The sequence below is a fragment of the Schistocerca piceifrons genome, chromosome 5 (assembly GCF_021461385.2).
Source record: "Schistocerca piceifrons isolate TAMUIC-IGC-003096 chromosome 5, iqSchPice1.1, whole genome shotgun sequence".
In the NCBI taxonomy this organism is placed as follows: domain Eukaryota; kingdom Metazoa; phylum Arthropoda; class Insecta; order Orthoptera; family Acrididae; genus Schistocerca; species Schistocerca piceifrons.
Window position 1 is genome coordinate 525,275,675 of NC_060142.1, and position 15,316 is coordinate 525,290,990.

Consider the following 15,316-nt stretch of genomic DNA (forward strand, 5'->3'; position numbering starts at 1 on the left):
ACGGGACGGTTGGTGTTGTCCAACCAGTAGGTGAATTTGTACAGTTCCCCTTTTGAATAAAATTATTCACTCTAAGATGAAAAAGAAAAAAGAAAAAAAATAATATCGCACCACGAAGAAATTATGTGAGAGGAATCGGTGGAGGTGGGTTACATACACAGACAAACAAACAAATAATTGCAGTTTCAGAAAGGTTGGATGATTTATTCAAGAGAAAGAACAAGTTAATAACTCGTTGGTCCAGCTATGGTCCTTACGCAAGCAGTTATTCGGTTTGGCATTGATTGCTAGTGTTGTTGGATGCCCTGAGTGGTATCGCGCCAAATTCTGTCCAAGTGCCGTGTTAGATCGGTAAAAATCAGGAACTGGTTGGAGGGCCCTGACCATGATGCTCAAAAATGTTCAAATGTGTGTGAAATATTATGGGACTTAACTGCTAAGTTCATCAGTCCCTAAGCTTACACACTACTTAACCTAAATTATCCTAAGGACAACCACATACATCCATGCCCGAGGGAGGACTGGAAACTCCGCCGGGACCAGCTGCACAGTCTATGACTGCAGCGTCTAAGACCGCTCGGCTAATCCCGCGCGACCCATGATGCTCCAAACGTACTCAGTTGGGGAGAGATCCAGCGACTTTGTTGGCCAAGGCAGGATTTGGCTAGCACGAAGACGTGCAGCAGAAACTCGCACCGAGTGCAGGAGCGTATTATCTTGCTGAAATGTAAGCCCAGGATGGCTTACATGTAGGGCAAGAGAACGGGGCACAGAATATCGTCGACTTACGGATGCGTTGTAAGGGTGCCGGACAACGCTTGTAAATAAATGTAAAGGGCTTAACTACAAATTTCAGAAAATTTGGTCACTCTGTGGCGTATTGTCGCCGACCCTTCGTTCAAGAAAACCTTGCGATGCTGACCTGCAGCCGTGTCATCCTGTGCTATATTGCGAAAATTACACTATATCTGTGAAAAAGACTCCGAAATTACCAAAACAACAGAATCATGAATATGTAATCTTAGGGACACTAGGCTTCCACTGAGAAGCATTGGTTGCAAAACCGCATCCAGTCAAAGAGATTTACAATTTCCCTGGCGGTCCCTAGAAGAGAGATCCAGGGATAGTTCCTTTGAAATGGATACTGCCAATTTCCTTCTCTATCAGCATCCAAGACGATCTAGTACTCCGTCTCTGATGACTATATCCCGATTTTGTAGGCAAAAGGCATGTTTTCTTCCATATTCTTATGGGTAAGCAGAAATGTTGTACTTAGTAAGATACACATAGAGAAGCAGTATTAACTATGTTTTTGTGCTTATTTATACTTATTTTTCAAAAAAGTTTTTGATCATTATTTATTTACAATTTTTAATTAAAACAGCGTATTTTACCAAAAAATTGACTTTAAAAGTGCGTATTTCATTCTTAACCGTCATTTGCAATAATTAATTCTATTTTTTATCGGCTTATAAGAATTAACTTCGGCAGAATGTGATCAAAGCAAAGCTAACATGTAGCCAGGATACTGTGAGATAATACTGCAACGAGAAAAAATTGCTGCGCTTGAACAAATGAGTCATAACTTCATCACATCGGCATGATATCATCAGCATGGACGGTGAATCCTGGAGTTCCAAGCTGCAGTGTGTTGTGCAACGCTCGTTAGTTCAAGTGTGCGTAATTGCTCGCTGTTGTAACTAGGCAATGACACTCACAGAAACCTCTCAATCAGAATTCTTCCCAAATTCATAAACAAGTTCGGAAGAAATATTTTCAATGAAGACGGCAGTGTCTTATCTTGTTTTATGTGTGAAAAGAGAGTTACTGTGAAGAAAAAATATGACATTGTGCGGCACAATAATAATACGCAGCATAAGGAGAGGTTGAAGAATAAATCGAAGTTTAAGCAGCAACTGATTAAAAGCAATGCTCGTGAACAATCAAGCTGTTGTGATACTTTATTCGCAGACTTGTACTTAGCATTAGTGGGGTACCGCCAATCCATTGGGGAAACTTAAGAAAGGGCAACTTCATGAACTTTTAGAAAAACTCACGAAAAAGGGTATCGAACGAATCTGCACTGCGCAGAAACTATATGCCACAGTATTTTGAAGAACTAAATTGCAATATTCGGAATACGCGCGCGTGTAGCGCTGCAGTTGGTGCTATGAAAGCAGGGAGTAGATCGTTTCTTCTTAACGGACAAACACTCGATCGAGTAAATCATTCCACTGTTACCAAATTTTCAGTGATTCTTCAGCTTTCATTTGGCCTTTTGGCCTATGACAGTGGTTTGTTGTATCTCTGCGATGCTTTTCCATATAACGTTAAAGCGTGAACTGGATTAAAAATTCTCTAACGTAAATTAGTTCACCTGACTTGCCTTGCCCTTGGTTAACATCGTGTGGCTGAAACTTTAGAGGTTAGCGTAACGACGTGGACATTCTTTTTCCTAGTGTGAAGAAAGTGTTTGTCAAGTCACCAATCAGGGTTAAAAATTCATTTAATTTCATTCAAATTTGGCTGTACCTCCTCATACAGCTTTAACTCTGTGGGCAACGTGGTTACAAAACACAGCGTCAATATTTTTAGAAACTTTGGGGTGAAGAAACAAATACAGAAGAGGAATTCACCTAAAAAGAACTGTGGTGCTTTTCATACGCAACTATGACGTCATGCGACGTCTAAAGAACGTTTTCACTGTAAAAATGATTCTTCACTGGCAGACGCAGGTGTTTTACACAGTAAAATGTCAGGATGACTGCCGTTGTGTACTCTAACAGCCTCCTGTGAAAGTGTCATATTTGCTTGTATTCATTTTACTTATTTTGTTGCTTATTTTCATTATTTTTTCAGCTTGTTTTACTATTTTATTGTGCTTATAATCCCGGTATTTACTTATGACATAACCGTCGACGGGGCTTTAAATACTAATAATCTCTGCTCTTTGTTTCGAAGGGAGTACGCACTTAGTTCCAACGCTGCTCAATGAAAGCGCTATTTACCTATCATTCAAAGGTAACTTTGACATTTCCTCATTAACTATGCCATTCTTTTTTTATTTTGATGACCAAGCAGGATTTTAATTACTCGCATGTTTGTCGCCAAGACGCGGTACATTTCCAGGCCACATGGCAACACCGTGAAAGGGCGCCTTTGTTGATCTCGTTCCCATGAGCGCACGCTCAATACAACGTAATTATAAGGCAGAATTACGAGTTAGAAAAACGCCGTTACGGGCTACGCCTAGCTTTGAGAGCGGTTCCGCCTCACTGATACCATATACAATGAAGCGAGACAGACACGTCCGAACCGTCTTCCACTGCCTGAGAGAATAAACTGCAGTCGATTCGGTGAGATAGGCTACATAAAAATGATTACGTGTTATCCTGTGTGCCGCTCGAGTTCTTCGGGTAACCGTGGCTGCTGACGACCGGTTCTAATTTCGATCATCAAACCCAGAGTTTCAAAGAAGCTCTGTTTGCCGCTGTCACAACGCTACGGATAAGAAACCCAATTTAAGAACCGTGCCGCCAGACGTTCTCCATGGTGCGCGGTGCCAGACGATAATAACTATAAAACATACTATACTGGGAACTTCCAAGGAAAGAAAATGAAAAATAAAAAAAAGAAGAAATAAAACGGGGAGGGGGTGGGGGTGGGGGGACGTGAGGATTTGACCGAAAACACTTCCGGCATAAAAGTTATTCCATTCGTGTTACAGCCACCAGATGCTGTTTACCTACGGATAGACGATAGCTGAATTAATAGCGTGGAGACTGCTATCTGTTAACGACAGCTGACAGATACAAACAGAAACTAGTACCTGACGTGTTAACCGTAATATTTTAATTTTGACCTTGCAAGTGGATAGGCAGCCCCTATCGAGTGAAGTGAGACACTGTGCTCCTATTCTGGACACGTGGGGTACAAATACGCAGCGTTCCATCCAGATTTAACATTTACGTGGTTTTATGAAACGATGATCACGAATGTCGGGAGATTTCTTTCGACAAATAGAGTGCGATTTCGTTCCCCACCTTGAGCTATCACTGAGGGACGTGGCTCAAGGATAAACAGAAGTATCATCGAGTGGCTCTAATCGATGTTAGATTAACCATATTTAGATTCTTACGTACTTATTTTATTATTATTGCGATTAACATTATAGTTGTTCCTCGCATCCTGTCTTTCAAAACGTCTTACCTCTCCAAATCCCCACCTGCAAATTTCTCTCTGACATAGCTCTTCCGACTCCCTCTTTACATTATGTCTTCCGGCGATTTTTCTTGATTTCGTTAAGTCACTTCCGGCAATGGATCGTTTGAAAGAACACAGCCGATATACTTGCCTAAAGTGCTAGGTTGCCCATTTAAAGGAATGCAGCGCTCTATCACGTCGTCGACAGGTACAGAGAAGGTTGCTTGCATTAAAAAATGAAGCGGAAATTCAAATGCAGTAAGGCAAGCCTAGCGGCACAGACAAGTTTCAGCTTCACTGCTCCGTGAACCTTTCATAAGGAGCATTACACATTACGAAACATACAGTATCGTTGGCACATCTGAAGTAGGAGAAACCGCAAAAAATGGGGACGAAAGAAAGACGAATCCAAAAAGTTCTGCGACTACCAAAAACGGAAACGTCAACAACAAAGTAAGAAGCAACAAACAACTCTATTAAAATTTATCTAAGTTTCAGCCACAATTCAGAGAAGGCAGGTAAGTTTCTTCGCGCATGTGGAAAGAATAGAGGGCAAAAATTTACTGAAAGAGTATTTACTCGCCACGCGGAATTAGCCGAGCGGTCTTAGGCGCTCCAGTCATGGACTATGCGGCTGATCCCGGCGGAGGTTCGAGTCCTCCCTCGGCCATGGGTGTGTGTTTGTCCTTAGGATAATTTAGGTGAAGTAGTGTGTAAGCTTAGGGACTGTTGACCTTAGCAGTTAAGTCCCATAAGATTTCACATACATATGACAGTATTTACATATTTCATTAAGAAAATAACAAAAAGTAATGGACGAAAGACACTGAAAAAGGCGTAAGAGAGATGAAGATAAATGAAGAAGATGAAATGAAACGATAAGACTCCAGAGACATTTTAAAAGTCTCAAACCGAAGTGACGAATGAAAATTTGTTCTAAGGGCGGGATTCGAACCCAGGTCTTCTGCTCACTAGGCAAATGTGCCGGCCACTTTGCCACCATGGCAATAACTTCACAAATTATTGTGCAAAGTAAAAAGAGGTGCCCGCAAAGTATCTTTACCACTGAACACTTTAAAACTGTACTCTGTATTCACAGATGTGATAAGGTAATACTTATTTTTACATTCCAGGGGACGCAATTAACGCAAAATCGAACGTGAAAACAAGATGAGACGTGGACGCAACTGGAGAAAGCTCAATGTCCCATACGCAAATACAACGAAATACAACACGGTATGGCAAGCATCCACCGTCCCACCATACTACTCGAGCTTGGCATACGTCATTTATGGAAACAGTTAGTGGTATCTATGAAAAGGGCGCGGGTCGTCCGTATGTTTCAGACTCCAACGTGGACAAGATACGGCCGGCGTTTGCAAGGAGTCCGACAACATCGGTGGGAACGGCGGCCAGAGAGTTGTAAATGCGACGATCAACATTGCTGAATGCCATGCTTAAGAGGTTATAGCTATATTACTTCAAGGTGCAGTTGCTTCAGGCATTGAAGCCTACTGACAAACCTCAGCGCGAACAGTTTGCAGTGGACATGCTAGGCAAGGCCGACGCAAAGAATGACTTTTTGGAAAAGATTTGATTTTACGATGCGCCAATGTTTCATGTGAAACTTTCAGGCAGATTGAAACTGTGTGCCGGACCGAGACTCGAACTCGGGACCTTGCAAAACTAGCACTCCTGCAAGAAAGGTTCGCAGGAGAGCTTCTGTAAAGATTGAAAGGTAGGAGACGTGGTACTGTTGGAATTAAAGCTGTGAGGACGGGTCGTGAGTCGTGCTTGGGTAGCTCAGTTGGTAGAGCACTTGCCCGTGAAAGGCAAAGGTCCCGAGTTCGAGTCTCGGTCCGACACACAGTTTTAATCTGCCAGAAAGTTTCATATCTGAGCACACTCCGCTGCAGAGTGAAAATCTCATTCTGGAATGTTTCATGTGTCTGAGAAACTGAAACGTCAGAACATTCCAATATAGGGTTCAGATGATCATAATGCTACACGTGAAGCAAGAAAGGCATTGAATAGTAGTGGTGCGGCGTACACAACGCCACGCGCCGTAACGTGGATTGCGGATTATCCATGCAGGTGCAGATGTAGAAATGGATAGAGAGAGAGTCTGAAGGACAATGTCTGGTGCGGATGGAGGCACAATTGCATCATCGGTGCATTATTTTTCACCTAATGCCGTCGAAAGTGATATTTACCTGTGCCCCATGTGGAACACCTGCAACCTGATGTCATACTTCAGCAGGATGGCAACCCGATATCGCATTCCAGCAGGATGGGACGTCACCCCACTGGCCCCTAAATGTGCATCGATTTCTACTGGAAAAGTTCCGGATACGTGGATTGGAAGAAATGGTCCAGTTCAATGGCCACCACGATCCCCTTGACTTCACAGCACTAGACTCCTGCCTGCAGGGTTTTGTAAAGGATCTGGTATACCGAACGAAGGTCAGAGACCTACAGAACTTGAAGACACGCATTTTAAATGCATATGAACATGTCACCATGGACATCTTGAACCGCTTGTGGATTATCCGTACCACTAAGGGCGCACACAGTGAAGTGCGTGAACGAGGAAACAAAACGTTATGAGTTATCTTATCGCCAGCCGCAGTGGCCGAGCGGTTCTAGGCGTTACAGTCTGGAACCACGCGACCGCTTCGGTCGCAGGTTCGAATCCTGCCTTGGGCATGGATGTGTGTGATGTCTTTAGGTTAGTTAGGATTAAGTAGTTCTAAGTTCTAGGGTACTGATGACCTTAGAAGCTAAGTCCCATAGTGTTCAGAGCCTTTTTTTTAGTTCTCTTATCACACGTTTAAAACCATTTGTTAATATCTGGTAGAGTTTTAAGGTTATTGAAGTTTTAACTTGTAAGAACAATTTATGGACACCCTGTTTTAGTACCAAAAGTGAATAGTGAGAAGTGAAGAGAGAAATTCACTACGGAGCTCCGACAGTCTAGCCCACAGAGGCGAGGTCGGGGGTGGCGGTGGGAGCGCAGGGGGGCAGCGAAGAGTGGCTGCCTCCAGAGAGCATGCCAGCGGCAGCGATCTGCGGCGCCGTGGTGGGGGCGGCGGGGGCGGCGCTCGGCGGCGGCTGCCGGCCTCCGAGGTGCATTAGCCCGGCGCGCCGCAGCCGGGGCGCCACTTACCGCTAACGCAATCAGGTGCGCGCGGCGCGAGTGGCTCGTGGCATGCGCCGGCATACCCCCAGCACGCGGGCGACGCGCCCGGCCCGCGTACGTCGCACGGCAGCGGGGCCTACGTGCGCCGCCGCTCTGACGTCGCAGGTATCCACCGTGTCAAACGCCGACGGAGGCCGCTCGCGCGCTGTCAGGTAGTCTTCTCGAACACCGATGCTAGCAGACTCGTTCGCCATCGGTAAAGAGTTACCGACGAGGAAAACACGGCAAACACCATCACCCGATTTCCCAGGAACTTCGCTCAGTGGAGGATGAGTAAAAAGAAGTGGACACGTGTCACAGCTTATCCGCAATACTCGATCGTTTCTACAAGAAGACCGTCGAGGTTTCCGAGGTACTTTATGCGCTTTTATCACGCGATATGCACAGATGTAATGATGAATCAATCGTCAGAGTCGCGGCTTCTTACCGTTTCTCCCTGTATTTGAAATCCGATTAATGTTTAATTTTTTAGTATTATTACTGTTTCGATTTATCTTCACATGTCCATAAAATGTTTCTTAGCAAATTTGGGGACAAAAGCGTTTTATGTTACTTGTAAAACTAATGTGGATTCCATAATAAGTGTCGCAGATTTATTATACACTACTGACCATTAAAATTGCTACACCACGAAGATGACATGCTACAGACGCGTAATTTAACCGACAGGAAGAAGATGTGATATGCAAATGATTAGCTTTTGAGAGCATTCACACAAGGTTGGCGCCGGTGGCAACACCTACAACGTGCTGACATGAGGAAAGTTTCCAAGCGATTTCTCATACACAAACAACAGTTGACCACCGTTGCCTGGTGAAACGTTGTTGTGATGCCTCGTGTAAGGAGAAATGCGTACGTTTCCGACTTTGATAAATGTCGGATTGTAGCCTATCGCGATTGCGGTTTATCATATATGCGACATTACTGCTCACGTTGGTCGTGATCCAATTACTGTTAGCAGAATATGGAATCGGTGGGTTCAGGAGGGTAATACGGAACGCCACGCTGGATCCCAATGGCCTCGTATCACTAGCAGTCTAGATGACAGGCATCTTATCCGCATGGCTGTAACGGATCGTGCAGCCACGTCTTTATGCCTGAGTCAACAAATGGGGACGTTTGCAAGACAACAACCATCTGCACGAACAGTTCGACCAGGTTTGTAGCAGTATGGATTATCGGCTCGGAGACCATGGCTGCGGTTACCCTTGACGCTGCATCACAGACAGGAGCGCCTGCGATGGTGTACTCAACAACGAACCTGGGTGCACTAATGGCAAAACGTCATTTTTTCGGATGAGTCCAGGTTCTGTTCACAGCATCATGATGGTCGCATCCGTGTTTGGCGACATCGCGATGAACGCACATTGTAAGCGTGTATTCGTCATCGCCATACTGGCGTATCACCTGGCGTGATGGTATGGGGTGCCATTGGTTACACGTCTCGGTCAGCTCTTGTTCTCATTGACGGCACTTTGAACAGTGGACGTTACATTTCAGATGTGTTAGGACCCGTGGCTCTACCCTTCATTTCATCCCTGCAAAACCCAACATAGCAGCAGGATAATGCATTACCGCATGTTGCAGGTTCTGTAAGGGCCTTTCTGAGTACAGAAAATGTTCGACTCCTGCCCTAGCCAGCACATTCTACAGATGTCTCACCAACTGGAAACGTCTATGCACCCAAATTGCGTGAAAATGTAATCAAATGTCAGTTCTAGAATAATATATTTCTGCAATGAATATCCATTTATCATCTGCATTTCTTCTTGGTGTATCAATTTTAATGGCCAGTAGTGTATATTGTGTTTAGTACGTCGAGAGGTTCCAATCTCTTTAAATATTCATATTCTGATAATGCATTCTCTCATCAAGTCTTATATTAATTATTATACTTTATTCATATGTTTATTTCTCACTAAGAATTGTTGCATTTACTTGGATGATACCGATCGCAGAAAAACTCGAAGCACAGATATTCATAACACCACGACACACAGCGACTTTTCTTCGTAAAAATCTGACTCGTCAAAGAAACGTCGTTAACACTGGTTTCCCTCGTTGGCAATAAATCGCGACAAACCAAGCATGACGGATCACTATTCCGAAAACTGGAGCTCGTAATTGACTGTGAATCAAGGTACACTACAGAAATTTTACCGAAATTTCGCTTCATTCATCTGACATACTATTCGAACGCGAATAAGGACCACGTTATATCGATGAACACTAGAAAACATTCGTGTAGTACTTAACGAACTACGATTCTAACCACTGTGCTTCCATTCAGCTGAGGGTATAACGCAGTAAAGGGCATGTAAAATACCTGCAAAGTACCTCGAAAACTTTGATCGTCGTTTTTTCAGAAACTGTCAACTAGCTACGGATAAGCCGAGATGTGTTTGGCTTATTTTGACCCCTCTGCCCTTGAGCAAAATTTCTGGGAAGTTGGGTTATGGTTCTAGCCGCGTTCTCCTCGTGAGTGAAGAGAGACTTGAAACACCGATTCGATACTCCCAAACATGTCTTGTTACATGTTTCTTTTCCAACGATCAAATCAAGTCAGAAATTTTCATATCCCAATACTTTTAGAATGTACACTACCTGATCAAAAATGTACACTACCTGATCTATGTAATGCGGAAGTGACTACTAAGTGTTACCAGACTCGAATCCGCAAGCATAGAAGGAGGAGTGGAGTATGGTGTTTCCAATAGAGCTGCAGTAACAGCTGAATCAGTCGGTTAGGGAAGCTCAGTGACTTGGAACATAATATAGTCATTGGATGTTACATCGGTAACATACCCGTCGGTGACGTTACTACCCTTATAAAGCCACACAAGCAGACTGTTAGTGATGACATTGTGGCATGGAAACGGAAGGAACAACCCAATTAAACCAAGACCAGGCAGACACGTACTGACGGACAGCTACCGTAAGGCCTGTGCGTAGGGAGTTAAAAAGAATGGAGAGCAATACTCGAGCAAGTCCCAACTCTGCAGTCAGTAATAAGTGACCCTTGTGGCGGCGTCCAGACGGTCGGCACTGGACAGTGGACGACTGGAGTGATGAATCAAGTTATACCCTGTCGCAATGCGATGGTGGGGTTTGAACACGGCGAGTGACTGGAGAACGTTAGCTGTTATTTGCAGGACCAACAGTGAGGTACGGAGGAGGTAGTGTTATGAAATGAGGTTGTGTTTCTGATTATCGTGTGCGTGGTTCCCTTTTCACTCTGAAGAAAACGCTAAATGCTGACGGATAACATTTTTTACAGCGTTGTGTCCTGCGTACAGTATACGAACACTTCAAACGCTTACTGACTCTATCGGCATGAAAATGAACCCTCTCGGTAATACCAGTGAGGCAGTGGTTTGTGGACAAGAACATTCATTGAAATGGACTGGTCTGTATAGACTCCCGACTTGAAAGCAATGAAACAGCTTTGGGATCATTTATAACGTCGATTTCGCTCCAGATATCAGCGTCCAATATGACCACCTTCTATAGTTTTGGTTCTTGAGGGAGAATGGGCTGTTCTTCCTCCACTCATAGACCGACACTTCATTCAATATGTCCCGGCCAGATCTCAAGCTGTCATTAAAGCAAAAGTTGGAGACATAAATATTGTCGTTTACTAACAAGTCTTCATAGATCTGATGGTAGATTTCGTTACTCTCGCAGAGTCATTCTCCTTGTGTAGAGTAACCTGAATACCGAGCAGTGAGGGAGCGATATACGAGGGGCGTTTGAAAAGTCAATGCAAAGTCAGAGAGATGGTACCACCGGCGTGTATCGAGGTCATGTTTCGTTAGTAGCATCTTTGGAAAGAACGCACACAATGTTTCAGCCATATTGGTCAATTTCTTTGTGTTTGATATTCGTGTGAATCAAGGAAGTCGAGTGACTGTCAAAAAATGGACGAAGAAGAATTTCGTGTGGTGATTAAACATTACTTTATGAAAGGCAAAACGCCTCAGGAGACTAAAGAGAAGGTTGATAAACATGACGGTGACTCTGCACCTTCGATTAGAACCGTTTATAAGTGGTTTAAAAATTTTCGGAATGGTCATTTGGGCACAAGTGATGCTAAACTTTCTGGACGTCCTGTGAGGTTATGACTTAAGAAATCATTGATAAAATCCATGATGTGGTGATGGATGGCAGAAGTGATAAGGTGCGTAAGATTGGGCATCTCGAATGAACGGGTACATAATATTTTGCATAAACATTTGGACATGAGAAAGCCATCCGCAAGATGGGTTCTGCGGTTGCTCACACTTGACCAAAAACGGAATCGTGTGAAGTGTTGCAAGGGTGGTCTGCAGCTGTTCAGGAAGAAACCGCAGGACTTTAAGCGTCGTTTCCTCACTGTGGATGAAACATGGATACATTACTATACTCCTGAGACCAAAAAACAATCTAAACAATGGGTTACCAAGGGAGAATCTGCATCAAAAAAGGCGAAGACTAGTCCTTCGGCCGGAAAGTTTATGGCGACTGTCTTTTGGGATTCGCAAGGGATAAACCTCATCGACTATCTGGAAAAGGGTAAAACTATTACAGGTGCATATTATTCATCGTTATTGGACCGTTGAAAACCGAGCTGCAAGAAACACACCGGCGATTGGATAGCAAAAATGTCATTTTCCATCACGACAATGAACCAGCACACACCTCAGCAGTTGTGGTCGCAAAATTAATAGAAATAGGATTCCAACTCGTTTCACATCCCCCCTATTCTCCAGACTTGGCACCCTCGGACTACTATTTGTTCCCCAGTTTTAAGAAATGGCAGACAGGACAAATATTTTATTCAAACGAGGAGGGGATTGCAGCAACTAATAGCTATTTTGCAGACTTGGACAATTCCTATTATTCGGAAGGGATGAACAAATTATAACAGCGCTGGACGAAGTGTATAATTCTAAAAGGAGACTATGTCGAAAAATAAAAAATGATTACCCCAAAAACGTAAGTAGTTTTTATTTTTTCCCGGACTTCTGAAACGCCCCGATTAGCAAAAACAACAGGACCAACGCAATATGGCAGCGACTCTCCACGGCATGGTTTCGAAAAGTACCTGGTAGGTTTCCAGAGATGTGTAGTACCACACGTCTACGCACACGTCATATGATTCCCATAAGTTACGGAACCGTAATTTGTGGTCGCCGACCTGGTGCCCGTTAGCATTCAAGATTGGTACTGTAGGGTACAGACTAGGTGAATTTGGTGGCCGAGACATTAACGCGAATTCACTATCAAGCTCATCAAATGCTGGTGATGCGCAATAATGTCTACATAGTGCACAGTTGTCACGATGCTTTCGAGTACTACCAAAGGTCACATTTCAGCTCAAGTGAATGACCCCCGTAGCATACTACCAGCACCCTCTGGCCAGCGTGCGTGGCGTGGCGCATGTTTCGAGCAATCCTTCGCCTGGGTGACGGACTACTCAGACAGGACCAACGACCAGGTGCAACATCAAATATAATTAATATGAGCATGCGACACGCTTCTGTCCAATCTTGATGATCCCGTACCTACTGCAATAGTAACTAACCATGTCGTTCAGTCAAAGTGGCAACTCGTAGGGGTCGTTTGCTGAGGGATCCCATCTTAAACAACGGGTGTTGAACGGCGTGCGCCGAAACAATTATGCCTGTCCTGTCATTGTACTCTGACGTCAGAGCTGCCACCGATCGCCACCTGTCCTGCTTTTCAGGCGGGCAAATCTCTGTCATCCATATTCTGTGATGAAGCATGAACGTCCAACATCTTGTCGCCTGTTCGTAGATTCACCTCCCTGCACCCCATTTTAGTATACGCTCACGGACAGCCGACCAGATTTGCCAATTCCAAGATGCACCATCCTAAGCACTAGCCCATAATAATCTACTCTAAGTCAGAATTGCTTGCATCGATGAACATCTCTGTTTTCGGCCCGGATCGTCCCTAGAATGATTCCACATTGTTCTCCGCTACGGTACCTAACGGGGTAAAGTCTGGTGGTGGGCAGTGAGCATAAAGTTTTGAGACAACAGTGTAAGGTACTGTATTCTGATCTTATGATAAACATCATTACTCGATTGTTAGTTTATTTCGGATGTCCGCTCAAGACTTTGCATAGCATCCGTTGGAGTTGGCATCGAACTAGGTCCCTTAACGTTTTACAATCGGTGAAGCAAAAGGAACTTCATTTAAACTACTGTACATAAAAATAAACGTACGTTATTGTTTTTTACACAGGAACACACACACACACACACACACACACACACACACACACACACACACACACACACACACACCACAAACACACGCGCGGAGGGGAGAGAGAGAGAGAGAGAGAGAGAGAGAGAGAGAGAGAGAGAGAGAGAGAGAGAGAGAGAGAGCTTTCCAATCAGCGTAATATCGTTGAGCAGAAACTTCGTACAGAATTGGTGTCGACACACGACATCGCGGTCATTTCCGAAATCTCGGGCAATAAAAATATGAAAGAGACAGACTTTAAAAATTTACAAAGTAATTGGACTTCCACGTTGTCGGCACGGAAATGGAACATGGGCCCCGCGAGCCGGCGAAAAAACATGGCAGCCGGAAATGAAATTTTGTGACGCGGTGCTGTAGGGAAGGAACCAAGTGCAGGACATCCGCAGAAACAGCTGAGCGCGCACCGAACCTGGAAAGTGTGCAGAAACAATGTCGCAGAATGCGGACACAACCGCTACTTCCATTTATGCTTATTACTCCACTAGCGCCCCAGGAATTTCTGTTCGGTGGTCGCGTTCCATTACAGCAGCGCCACCGCTGAAGTTCCTGATTTAAAACGGTGCTTTGTCTGAGCGTCTGGTAATGTGTGTGGAGTTAATTAACAGCACAATTTTTCTCACCTGCGTAAAAATTCGATGCAGTTTATTGATTTTATAACACAAATAATTAAAAACATTGCTGCGAACTGCAGTCCGTAACTGTAAACGTGAGGAATGCAGAACGTAGTTGCTGCACTCTTTTCACTGATAACAGTTGTAATTATCTCCCAAACAGATATTTTCGGTTCCACTGATGGTGAGCACACTCTGACTGGGAGAAATAGTCGAGAACATAATTTCTCCTGTCATCTCAACAACAACAACACTTTGGCGTTTTCCACTCAGTGCTTATGCGAAATCCTACATCTGTGTGACTATAAGCTTACTTCTCATTGATTATCAACATCTCTATTAATGTGTAGTGTGTTAAGCACAACGTGATATGACAAGAAGGTCTCAGAGCTTGAAGTACCTCTACCTCTTCTGGCAACGCAACATGCTTTGTTTCAGTGGGACAGTGCCCTGGTAAACGAAGAGTGAATATGTAGACTTACTTGGAATAGCATCACTTTCCCTGTTTCTCTAGATATGTCGCTAGTTGAAGAGATGTAGGATGTAATTGGCAGGCAGCTTGCTCGTTACAGTTGTAGACAGTCCTCAAGGACGTTTCCAGGGTGGGTGTGATTTCACACCACGACGCTCACAGGTTCTGATTGCGGCGCGCGTGAGAACACAATACCGTTACATATTCTGAGATAACATGTACGTGTGCGTATTTCGGAATAATTTTTGTACTTATTTGAAACTAGCGTGTTGTAGAATGTTCATTGCAGCTTCACGTATCGTTCTTTATATTAGAATTTCCCACAAACGTCTGTACATCGTTACTCCAAGGTGAGTGAATACGTTTTCACCGAATTACATTGGTCGCCACGGGAATAAGTCAAAATTGACTATCAGTCTCGTTTTAAACGTGAATCCGGCGTAAGAGGTGGTCAATGAACGAAAGACCACCAAACATTTTGTACACGACTGGTTCTACATCTACATACATACTCCGCAATCCACCATACGGTGCGTGGCGGAGGGTACTTCGTACCAC

General features: G+C 44.1%; 1 non-coding gene across 1 annotated transcript; it reads left to right on the forward strand.

Annotated features, from left to right (window-relative positions):
• Positions 1–5,995: 5,995 nt before the first annotated feature.
• Positions 5,996–6,070, forward strand: Trnas-uga. The gene has a single exon. It is a non-coding gene; the product is annotated as a tRNA-Ser (tRNA).
• The last annotated feature ends 9,246 nt before the right edge of the window (positions 6,071–15,316 follow it).